At 41.3% G+C, this 12,972-nt stretch overlaps 1 protein-coding gene across 2 annotated transcripts in view; it reads right to left on the bottom strand.

Moving 5' to 3' along the window:
• Positions 1-11,428, bottom strand: part of LOC146406302 (uncharacterized) — a 134,778-nt gene extending 123,350 nt beyond the window's left edge. The window contains exon 1 of one of the 2 annotated variants that reach the window (XM_084966689.1): positions 11,157-11,428. The gene's annotated coding sequence lies outside the window, so the exon portion shown is untranslated. Of the gene's footprint in view, positions 1-10,857; positions 11,081-11,156 lie in introns of those variants that run through there. The other variant, XM_084966693.1, reaches the window with a different exon arrangement.
• Between the last annotated feature and the right edge of the window lie 1,544 nt (positions 11,429-12,972).

Below are 12,972 nucleotides of genomic sequence, written 5' to 3'. Positions count from 1 at the left end.
GTAAACAGGCTACCTAAAGACCCCTCAGGCACACAGCTGCCTCTAATCCCATCCAGAGACTAAGCCCCACCCACCAGAGGGATTAGAATCGGCTCCTCCTACCAGGCTCTCCTCCTACCAGGCGGCAGGCATCAGCCCCTCTCATCAGGAAGCCTACACCAAGCCCCCCATACAGACTTCAGCCACAGGGGGGCAGACATCAGAAGTAAGAGAGGCTACAACTCTATTATCTGTAAAAAGGTCACCACACCAAAAACCTATAAAAGTGAAAAGACAGAGGACTATAACTCAGATGAGGGAGAAAGGAAAAATCCCAGAAAATAAGCTAGGCCATGAGGAGATTCTCAGCCTCCAGGAAAAAGACTTTAGACTGTCGATGCTGAAGATGATGCAAGACATTGGAAATAAACTGGAGGCGAAGATGGATAACTTACAGGAAACACTGAGAAAAGAGACACAAGATATAAAACTTAAACAAGAAGAGATGCAAAATACAATAATTGAAATAAAAAATTCACTAGAAGCAGCTAAGAGCAGAATATAGGAGGCAGAAGAACGAATAAGCAAGGTGGAGGACAGATTAGTGGAAATTACGGATGCAGAACAGAAAAGAGAAAAAAGATTGAAAACAAATGAAGAGAGTCTCAGAGAACTCTGGGACAACATTAAATGCACCAACATCTGTATTATGGGGTGCCAGAAGAAGAGAGAGAGAAGGGGACAGAAAAAGTATTCCAAGAGATAATAGCCGAAAACTTCCCTAACATGGGGAAGGAATCACTCACTCAAATCCAGGAAGCACAATGAGTACCATATAAAATAAATCCAAGGAGGAACACCCCGAGACACATACTAATCAAACTGACCAAAATTAAAGACAGAGAAAATCTTGAAAGCAGCTAGGGAAAAGAAACAAATCACATACAAGGGAAGGCTATTGCCGATAAGGCTGTTGGCAGATTTTTCAACAGAACCTCTGCAGGCCAGAAGGGAGTGGCATGATATACTTAACATGATGAAAGGAAAAAACCTCCAGCCAAGATTACTCTACCCAGCAAGGCTCTCGTTCAGATTTGAAGGAGAAATCACAACCTTCACAGATAAGCAAAAGTTGACAGAATTCAGCAACACTAAACCAGCCTTACAACAAATACTAAAGGAACTTCTCTAGGCAGAAAAGAAAAGGCCGCAATCAGAAACAAAAATCCCACAAATGACAAGGCTCACCAGGAAAGTAAAGATATGAAATCATCCATGCACAATTATACCACCAAAATCAGATATCATGAGAAGAGGTGGGTACAAATGCAGGACACTGGAGATGAACTTGCAATTAAGAGAACAACAACTGAAAACAATCTCATATACATATAGACTCTTATATCAAAACTTCAGAGTAACTGCAAACCAAAAATCTACAATTGATACACAAGCAAGGAATCTCTGGAGAAGAAATATATCTCATAGTAAATAAGTGCATAATCCACCATGAAGGGGGTCATTTGACATCATTCTTGGAATGCTGAAGTCTTCTTAGATCTGATTCTGATTTCCTCTCCATCAAAGTATTTATGATAATTATAATTAAATAATGCAACTGTACAATTATATAATACAGTTCTACAATTGTATTATTAATAACCATTTCTCTGCATGGTACAATGTAAGGTCTATAATGTCTTGTTTATCACATCACCTAGAATGGTGTAATGCCTATATTGAAGAATCGATAAGATGTAACAAATGGTGAGGACATATTTATATATTTACACTGTTTTTTAACCAATTTATGCATTTTATATTTTACTTATTTTCAGAGGGTATATTTTTTTTATTCTTACCAGTTATTCTTTTTATTATGCTATATAAAATATTTAATGGTATATAAGGCTTTCTTTTTTATAAATTTTAGTTGCATAATATACACAATTTTAATATAATGCTAATTTTTAAAGAAAAATTGAAATGTAATAGATAATACTAAGTAGTAAAGATGAAAGCCATACAAAATGGGATAAAGTATAGAATAAATTTCCTATTTGTCTCAGCATATTTTCCATTCCACTTCTCCAGAGGGAGTCACTTAATCTCTTTCTTAAGATCCATGATATAATAATCTGTGTGAATGTAATTGTGTTTAAATATATGTATTTTATTCTGTAAAAAAAAATTAAAAAAATAAAAAACCCTAGCGTGGGAACTTCCAGATGCCACAGGTGTGGCCCTAAAATAAAGAAAGAATGAAGGAAAATTTCAAAAATAAAAAATATTTTTAAATTAAAAAGAAAACTTTATTTGTATCATATTACTTTTTAAATAATAATTTAAAACTTCAGTACCAAAGAACTCATTAGCATGATATACCTTAACAGCAAAGTGAGTTGCTAGGGAAGAGGTGCTTTTTCACGTTTTGATTGTTGTGACTAAGCTGAGGCCCCACCGCCACTGTCTCCTGCTTGGTGATGGCTTCCCAGCTCCTCCCTGCAGCCAGCTGTGGTAGTTCCCCTTGTTTCCCCGCCCATTACAGCCCTGTTGGATTCTAGCTCATCTCTTTAATTTCTGTCCCCCCAACTAGGCTAGAAGTCTAGGGCAGGACCCATGAAGGCTGGGGTTCTGAAGCCAGAATACCAAAGTTTGAACCTTGTCACTGCTACTCCTAGCCATGTAACCTCAGGTTAGATCACCTAAACCTCTCTGGATCTTACTTTTTGATTTACCAAGCGAGATTGTGAGCCTATGCGTTAACTCACAAAAAGCACTTTGAACAGTTAGTGCCTGTCCACAGTGAGCATTCAAAATGTTAGCTGTTTGATCTATCCAGAGCCTAGCATAGTATCTGGTATATGGTGTGTGCTTAGAAAATACTTGTAGAATGAATGAACCAAGTGATTGGTGGAAAAACTTGTATTCTCTTCATCTCTCCCAGAACCTAATACAATGACTGATTAGCAGATCTGTACTCAAAGGAAGGCTACAAGGCTAAGGTTTTACCTAAAATGAGGAAACGAAGCCACTGGGTGGCATTCTAGATCCCCATAACAGATTTTTTTTGAGCAGAGATCTTAACTTCAAATCATTCTATTTAGGCATTTCTTTAGTTATCCACCAACATATAAAAAACCCATAAAATCTCTCTTAACTTCATCTCTTACAGAGGAGGGGTGAATACAGATGGGAATGTGAAGAGATCACTCCACTCATAAAATAGTGATTTTCTGCTATATGCCAAAATGCTGCCTCTACATCATTCCTGAAGCTTTGGTCTATCCCTCTCTCTCTCTTTTTTTGGGGGTCGCATAAGGAAGTTCCCAGGCTAGGGGTCCAATCGTCCAATCAGAGCTGTAGCTGCTGGTCTATGCCACAGCCACAGCAACAACAGATCTGAGCTGCATCTGTGACCTTCACCATAGTTCACAGAAATGCCAGATCATTTAACCCATTGAGCAAGGCCAGGGATCAAACCCGAGTCCTCACAGATACAAGTCGGGTTTGTTACTGCTGAGCCACCACAAGAGCTCCCTTCCTGAAGCTTTGGAATCGTCCTTTCATAACAACTCACAGAAGCATTAGAATTTTGGAGCTAATCATTGCTTTGTGACATACACCCAAGAATCAGCAATTGGCAGGTGTAAACCTGTCTAGGATTTTATGGGTGGAGTATAAGTGGTGTGGATAATTCCACTTGCATTAACACCAGTGTTACCTAAAAATAACTTATTCCCTATAAGTCTGCACTGGTTTTCAGTCAGATATATGAACTATATCTTACCTAAACATTCTTTGGTAAATATTTGTGATTATATATTGTTTGTTTACTTGTTAATTATTTATTTCTACCACTAAACATGCATTCCATGAATTCAGGGATTTTGTTCTTGTTGTATACTCAGAAGCGTCTGGAACATGTTGAGTGCTCACTAAATATCTGTTTCATAAAAAAATGAAGAGAGGAGTTCCTCTACTAATCCTACTAGTATCCATGAGGATGCAGATTCAATCCCTGGACTCGCTCAGTGGGTCAGGGATCCAGCATTGCCATGAGCTGTAGTATAGGTTGCAGATGCAGCTTGGATCCTGCCTTGCTATGGCTGTGGCGTAGGCTGACAGCTGTAGCTCTGATTCAACCCCTGGCCTGGGAACTTCCATGTGCCATGGGTGTGGCCCTCAGCCCTTAAAAAAAAAAAAAAGAATGAATAGAAAAACAGTCATGTCATAAAGCATCTGCTCAAGTAAAGAGAAATAGATGAGACAGACAGCTTAGAAGTCATGAGACTGAAAATGAATCAATGAAGATTTTAGACTCAAATTTTTCATTAGTGTTAGCCTGTATTTGTTTTTATTCAGAGGTATAAGAAAGCTATTCACCACATACTTATTATCTTGTTCGAATCTTATACAACAATCTTTCTAAGTATATACTGTTACCCCATTTTAGAGATAAGTAAACTGAGGCTCACAAAGGACCTCAACTTAGGTGGTAGGTGGTATAGCCTGCTGTGTTTTGTTCTGTTTGTTTTGTTTTGTTTTAACCACTTTATCCCCACAGACTGATCATGAAGACTCCAGGAATAAGTGAAGAGAGAAAGCAGGTGGAGAGAGATCAAGGTACAAGGCTAGGGATGAGAGTTAATAAGACGAAGTAAAAACGCACCTCCCCACAGACCCAGCAGCACTAAGGAGGTATCATCCTCATTCACTATACAAGGAAACCCAGGCTTGCCCAGGGCAAGTGCTGTGTCCAAAATCCTTGCGCCTCGAGTTTCTCTGTAGGTTGGCAGTGATTCCTGAGTCCAGATTATACCCTCTCTCTCTAGCTCTCCTTCTCTGCTTTTCCTCTGGTCTTTTCATTCTCCCTAAGAAAGCTGTTTAAAAGGCACAAAGACCAAGCAAGAAGAGACAGTACTGCTGCAGACAGAAATAGGATTTGGCCTTCAATACAGCCTGAGTTGGGTATCTTACAATCAGATTCATGTGTGTGTGTGTGTGTGTGTGTGTGTGTGTGTGTGTGTGTGTATTAAAACCTCCTTCAGAGAACTGAGCTCTAGCTCAGAAGTCTGCAGGAAATCAATTTGCTGCAGAATTTTGTGGAAAGTCACAGCACTCCCCTTTGGTAAAACAGAAACTTCAGACTTGGGCAGTTTGTTCTCCAATGGTGTGTGAGCGCCATCTGACGCCCAGAGACAGGGTGGCTTCAGTCTCTGGTTTCAGGCTCAACATCCTAACCACAAATGTGTGTATCAAAACAAGGAGCCACCCACTCAAATTCCATGGATTTTTTTCATCAATAATGCATAGCGAGTAATAGCTATCATAACTGCTAAAAACTTTAGTTTTAAATTTGATGTTCATATTTTTCTTTACATGAATTTCATTCTATACTTGTGGGGCCTAAGTCTTATTAAGGCATAGGTCATATATTTATATGTATACTATGTCACTCCAAATTCACTGATTCAAATATTTGTTGAGTACCCACTATGTGTGACACCCCATTCTTGGTAATGCAGAGGAAACAAAAATGAATAAAGAGAAAAAAAAATTTGTTCCCAAGGAATTTCCATTCTTGCAGTGGAAAAAAAAAATATCTTGACAACATTACAAGTGTAATAAGAGGAATCTGAAGGAATCTAGGGAAATATCTAGACAATGATCCATTCTCTCAGAGCTGAAAGGCTGAGAGGACCTGGAGAGTTTGCATGAAATGTGGGATCGAGATCACTTGGGGCAACTGCTGCCAGGGGTGGGGAGCTTTCCTTTACTTGGGACTGGTGGGCTCAGCAAAGGGAGGACTGTGGTAGGTATAAATCAGCCTGCTATACTGAAACCTGGGGGCTGGGGGATGTAGGGACACCTGACGGCACAGAAAAAAAGGGTAAAGCAGAAGAATGCAAGTTAGACACAGTAAGGATTTCTTTCCTCTGTAACAGGAGAAACCCCAGGTGCTAATATTGGACCTCCTACCTCCCAACCCAAATGTCTATGAGTTCCAGCTCTAGGCTCTTCATCCAGCAGATTCATCCCTCCAAGTGGGCTAAAACCACTGAACCTGGGCTTTGAATTTAGGAGTGCCTCCCTGAGAAGAAACAAAGAACAAAGGCCTCAGCACCAACCATGAACTTAATCAGAAGTGCCTTCCTTCCATTACTTTCTGGCTAATTTACCAGTGATGTTTTAAACTGGGTACAAGTACGATAGGACGTTGAAAGGATTTCAGGGGACACATATGTGGTCATGGACACTAGATTCTCAATTTCCTTGTCTTTTCCTAAAAGTGATTGCTATATGCAGGCCTCTGATGGTGGTACAGTCACCTGCTCCCTCCCCTTTCACAATCCTCTCCCTTCTTACAAAGGAAAGACAGTCTTACTCTGAGGCATTGCCCCAGGCTGAAAAAAACCTCCAGGTCACAAAACTCGTGGATAACATGAGAAGGCATATCTTGAAAGCAAAGCAAAGTGAGTAAGGTAGAAAATATGAAGGAGGTAACACTTATTTCATCACAGTGACACACTCAAGGCAGTCTCCAAGCCTTTATCTTCTGTTACTTGTGTGCTTGTTCCCTCCACTTTAGAATGAGAATTCAGAAGTGGAAGTGGAATGGCTGTCAAAGGAATGTTTCTGAATGGAATTGGGGAAAAAAAAAATGAAGAAAACCACTCCTTTTTGGAATGATTTGGCTGTTTGGGTTGAAAATGAGGAACAGTTTTGTCGATGAAGTACATAGTAGGCATATTTTATGACTAGATAACGTGAATCTACAACTTCAAAAATATATTTGAAGCCCACATGCAATAATTTGGTAACTGCCTATTTGCCACTACCTAAGCTTATGCGAAAAAATGTTTAAATATCAAGTATATATATGAGAAGGGAGATAGAAGTTTCCAAATAATTTGGAGGCAATGCAAGCAAGAAAGAAAGAGAGAGAGAGAAAGAGAAAGAAAAAGAAAGAAGAAAGGAAGGGAGGGAAGAAGGGAGGGAAGGAGGGAGGAAAAGAAAGAGAAGGGCTCTGGAGGGTAGGAGCAATTCAGAATCTCTTTCCTCTCACCTCACCTCCACTTGGCTCTACTGTTCATTTATAAACACTTTCCCTGGTGTGCATTGTTTCCTTTCTTTGTCTTTGTTTCAACTTGTTAAATGTTCTTTAGTCAGAGACCAAATAGCCATACCGCACCCTCCCAGCTTTCCTCCCACTTCTTTTCCTTTGATATTGCAATGTCCCAAACATGAAAGGCGTTAAAGGTGTTCCTCCAGAAAGGATTCATGGTGTAAATTTGGGGGATGCTGATACTCTACTCTTCCTCCTAGAGAGTCACAATCTATATTAGCATTGTGTCCCCTTCTAGAGTACCATGTCTCTGGTGTTCACCATTATACTAGTTCACGTGATAGGTGCTCAACGAATGTGACTCAAATGGGTCAGGATACCAGAGACACTTAAAAAAATGTTCTAGGAGTTCCCGTCATGGCGCAGTGGTTAACGAATCCGACTAGGAACCATGAGGTTGCAGGTTCATCCCTGCCCTTGCTCAGTGGGTTAACGATCCGGCATTGCCGTGAGCTGTAGTGTAGGTTGCAGATGTGGCTCAGATCCAGCATTGCTGTGGCTCTGGCGTAGGCTGGTGGCTGCAGCTCCGATTCGACCCCTAGCCTGGGAACCTCCATATGCCTCGGGAGCAGCCCAAGAAATAGCAAAAAGACCAAAAAAAAAAAAAAAAAATGTTCTATGTAAGAAAACCTGTTCAATATTCTTTAACGCCATGTTTCCAAGATTATTTCACCCTAGAACTCGTGTGTGTGTGTGTGTACATGCATGTATGCACGTCCTGCTAAAACAGAGACAATCCCAGAGACTGTTGCAAATGGTTGTTCTGCTATTTGGGAACAATTTCCTCACCTGGTAAACCATGATGCCTCCTCTGATATAGTATAGCTCATGGGGACACAAGGGATCATAGGAAAACTCATCACCCACATTTTGCTGGCTCTTATACTTAACTGCCACAGAAGACCCTCAAGCCCCGTTAAGGCCCTCTGGTGTATTTCTGAGATCCCTAAGCCCTGTCTCAAATGCACTCACAGGCAAGCCTAGTCAGGCAACAGAAAGTTCTAACCAAAGCAATAAGATGCAATGACAAAATAAAGGAAAAAATATTGGAAAGAAGGAAAAGTTATTTGCAATGATATGATTTACAAATAGCTAAAAAGTTCAATTTTAAATATTTTCCTTAAAATAAAGAGTTCATAAGGCAGTCAGTTACACAATTAATATATTGAGGTTGATAGTTTTCCTAAAAATTAAAAATAATTAACTGTAAAATATAATGAAAAATTCTACTTTTAATATAAAATACCCAAGCATCAATTTAATAGGAAATATGAGAAAGCTATATAAGAAAAACTATAAAATTCTTCTGAACTACATAAAATAAGACTTAACAAATTATTCAAAAATATTGTCTATCTAGATAGCTCAATAGTTTTAAAATGTCAATGCTTTTCTTTTTTGTTTTTTGTTTTTTGTTTTTTGTTTTTTTTTGGTCTTTTTAGGGCCTCTCCCATGGCATACGGAAGTTCCCAGGCTAGGGGTTGAATCAGAAATACAGCTGCCAGCCTACACCACAGCCACAGCAAGTGGTGCCATGTCCAGCACTTCGGGGAAACGGGAAATTCTGGAAGATGGATAGCTTGGTAAAACAGAACACACAAGACACTTATATTTAGAAAGTGGGGGACCAGGAGGCACTCTGTTCCGCAGAACAAAGGTGCCTAGGCTTAGCCCACATGACTTTTATTAAGAAGGTGATGAGGTTATTATTAATGGGATTAAGGAAGGTGAAAAGATTAGCGGGCAGAAACAGGCGTAGGCAATAATGAGGTCATTTTCTTAGTGATACCAAAGGGGGTATCCTTAGGATATATTGCAGCTGTTTATAGAAAAACATGGTTAATGCATAAGTCCTTTATCTTGTCTTTGAAGGAAACTCTGTACCTTAGAACTCTGAGTCCATAGATATTTGCCTTCTGCAGAGTTCAGCTGTTCCGTGGTCTACAACAACGTGGGACCCAAGCCACATCTGCTATCTACACCACAACTCACAGCAATGCCAGATCCCGGACCCACCAAGCAAGGCCAGGGATTGAAACCCGCATCCTCATGAATACTAACTAGTTGAATTTATTTCCGCTGTGCCACAATGGGAACTCCCAATACTTTTCAAATTGTATGCTTAATAACACCCTATTCAAAAGCCCAACATGTACAACATGTATATTTTTTGTAATATGGAAAAATAATACCAAGTTATCTGGAAGAATGAAAATATTAGAATAGCTAAAAATTGTAGGATGAAAGAGTAATGAAATGAGACCTATCCTTCCAGATACTGAAACATATCACTGAGCAAGGCTATTACACAAAGGACAGACAAATCAATAGAACATAATGGCAGAACCAAGACCATGTAATAAAAGTGACATTTCAAATTAGTGGAGAAAAAATGAACTATTCATTAATGATGTTAGACCACATGCTAACCCTTGGATAAACAAAATGAGATTCCCTACTTTATACAACAGTTACCTTTTACTATAGAACAAGGCAAGCTCCGAACTTTAGGGGCTTAAAGATAATCACCATTTACTTAGTTCGCTTTTCTGTGGGGCAGCAAATTGGACCCAGCAGAGCAGCTCCTCTTGGGTCTAGGCTGGGCTCATTCACATGTCTGCTGCTGTCGCTAGTACTCAACAGATATCCTGGCTAGGGACCAACTGATCTAAAACAACATTACACACATCTCTGGAAGTTAACTTGCTGTCAGCTGGAGTGATGGAGAGTAACAAGGTGCCTCTCCTCACCCAGCAGGCTTGTTCATGTGGTGGCAGATTAGGGTTCCTAGAGAGGAAGAGGTAAAAGATCTCTTAAGGGCTAGCCTCCTAACTATACAGTGTCACTCCCACTCCATTCCATTGGTCAAAGCAAGTCACAAAGCCAGCCTAGACTTCAGAGCTGGCGACACAGATTCTACCTCTTCATGGGCAGAGATGCAACTTCACACTGCATAGAGGGGCATTTCCTACTGAGAAGCATGGAGAAATATAGCCATTTTTGCAACATATCACACCTATTAAACCTGAATAAACACCAGATTACATACTTGGGTGAAATGACCAAAATCCCAGAAAACTTAGCTGAAAATATGGATAAATATTCATATGAAGAGCAAAGCAACAAAACTAGATCCCATAAAAGAAAAGGTGGACACAGCTAACTATCTAAACATTTAAAATGTTCACATCACCAGAAAAACAGCATAAAAAAGATAGATGCAATGTGAAATGCTATGAAATGGTTAATTCAAAAAGAGTTTTCATAAGCTGCCACTTTAAAAAAAAATAAACAAAAGAACAATTCATAAAAATAAAAATCACAAATTACCAATAAAGATGTAGAAAGATGTTCATCCTCAATAGTAATCAAAGATACAAAAACGAAAACGGATTTGACGTTGTCACTGCAGTGTTCCGGTCACTGCTGTGGGCTCAGATTCAATACCTGGTGGGGGAATTTCCACCTGCCACGGGCCGCAGGCCAAGCAAAAAATAAATAAAACAGTAATAATACATCATTGTTTGCCTACAGGATCAGCAAAGATTTTTTTTTTCTTTTAAATAAGGCACTATTATCAAGGGTTTGGAGCTAGGAATTAACACACTGTTGGTGAAAATGTAAATTAGAAAAATCTTTCTGAATGGTGGCTTGGTAATAGCTGGCAAAAATGGAAGTATATATACTTGAACTCAGCTATTTTTTTTTTAATTTTTATGTTCTCTTTACGAAGGAGGCAATTTACTCACCCAACATCACCTGTTCAAACGCTCCTCATCGGCAGCCACCACTTGTCCCATCACCCCATCCAGATCTCTGTGTCCCTGACGTGTCAGTGTGTGGCCTGCATCTAGGGCCTTTTCCACCATTTTCCACCACTTTCAACGCCCTGGGGCTGGGTTGAGGAGGCAGGACGCTGCGTCCCTGTGGTGCCCTGGCATCTGGATCACTGAGTCACCGTGAGGGAAGGCCGCGCGGTGTGGAGAACCAGTTCTCTAGGTGGGAAGCACTCTCCTCAGGGCTGGCCGGCTAACAGCACAGCACTCACCCCTTCAGCGACACTCCGGCTCTTGGACCATTTGAAGAAGGCAGCAAGGGCTTCCACGAACTCCCGCAAGGCCTGTCACTCTCAGCATCCTGCCGCTGGAGAACAGGGAACTCCCCGGGTTCCCGCCCTTTGCTTGAGCATTGGGTCTCGCGAGAGTTCCAAGCGTTTCCTCCAGCAGGTAGTCTCTAAAACTATTATTAGTCCTACTCGCACCAACAGGCAAGAATGGCTGGAGAGAGACACGTACGGTAGGTATTTAGCTAGGATGATTATTGAGAAAGGGACATGGGAGCAAAGCCCTGAATGTGTGAGGGGTTTCGAAATCTGGGTGAAGTGATCAAGTGCAGAGGGAACCACCAGCCAATCGGCCTAATTCAGAAGCGCACCAATGGAGTTGAGGCTTGGCCCAGAAGCTGACGTGGCTGGAGGGGAGTGACCAGGAGGAGCAAGAGCGGGAGCCATGAGGTCAGAGAAGGTATGAGATGAGGCATGGAGGGGATGACTGTGAAAGAAGGAGGACATGGAGGGGCGTGGGGGCGCCTCGGAAGGCTGCTAACCAGCGGTGGGGTATAGAAGAGGGCGGGGGATCAAGAGGAGAGATCTCTGCCAGTGAAATGAGGAGCCCCTGGAGTGTTTTGAAGAAAGGCGTACAGGAGCTGATTCACTTATAAAAAGGACCTTTCTGACTGCTTTGTTAAGAATAGGATGAATAAACACTTCCCTGTTATGCAACCAAAAAAAAAAAAAAAAAAATAGGGTGAGGTGTTCCCTTGTGAGTCAGCGGACTAAGAACCGGACACACAGTGTCTGAGGATTCAGGTTCAATCCCTAGCCTCACTCAGTGGGTTAAGGAACTGGAGTTGCCAAGGTGTAAGTCACAGACGCAGGCAGCTCAGATCCGGTGTTGCTGAGGCTGTGGGGTAGGCCAGAAGCTCCAGTTCATATTTGACCCCCAGCCTGGGAACTTAAATACGCTCCAAATGCAACCATAAAAAGAAAGAAAAAAAAAGTACACTGAAAGTGAGATTCATACATAGAAGAAAAGTGGAGTTCCTGTGGCTCAGCAGAAATGAATCTGACTAGCATCCATGAGTACGCAGGTTCAATCCCTGGCCTCATTCAGTGGGTTAAGGATCCGGCATTGTCGTGAGCTGTGGTGTAGGTCACAGACGCAGTTTGGATCCAGCGTTGCTGTTGCTGTGGCTGTGGTGCAGGCTGGCAGCTACAGCTCCAATTTGCCCCCTAGCCTGGGAACCTCCATATGCATAGGTGCAGCCCTAAAAATAATACATACATACATACATACATAAAAGGAAAGCTGTGTTAAGAGTTTCGTGAAACAAGACAGGAGAGGAAAGGATAGTGGCTCAGACCAAGGTGAGAGATTGTCACTATGGAGGGAGCGAGAACCTGTCAGATCCAGAGTGGGTGGAGGGTGTGGGACAGAGAGAGGAGGCCAGAATGACTCTCAGGGTCTTGGCCTGAGTAATCTGAAGGGTAGGGTGGCCATAAATCAAGATGAAAAGTGCTTGGATGGTGTTGATCTGGGAGACGAGACCAAAAACTCACTTTTTGCCATGTTGAGTTTGAGGCGTTTATTAGACAAGCAGAGTCTAGAGTTGGAGAGGGAGGGTCTTAAGAAGAGACAGATTTAGGCAGGGAGGGGAGTGGCAGCAAAAAATCTCCAGTACCATGACAAGTCAATAAGCTGTCAGAGTTCCCATTGTGGTTCAGCGGTAACAAACCCAAGTAGTATCCATGAGGACATGGAACGTGGATTAACCATGTTTATTGTTTCATCATGGCCTTCTCTAAA

Source organism: Sus scrofa, chromosome 1 (assembly GCF_054392235.1).
Source record: "Sus scrofa isolate SSC_HxYL_T2T_F1_AM1 chromosome 1, Sscrofa_HxYL_maternal_Yorkshire_Landrace_v2.0, whole genome shotgun sequence".
Classification (NCBI taxonomy): domain Eukaryota; kingdom Metazoa; phylum Chordata; class Mammalia; order Artiodactyla; family Suidae; genus Sus; species Sus scrofa.
Note: the sequence above shows the minus strand (reverse complement) of the source record. Positions and strands in the feature narration are given on the sequence as shown.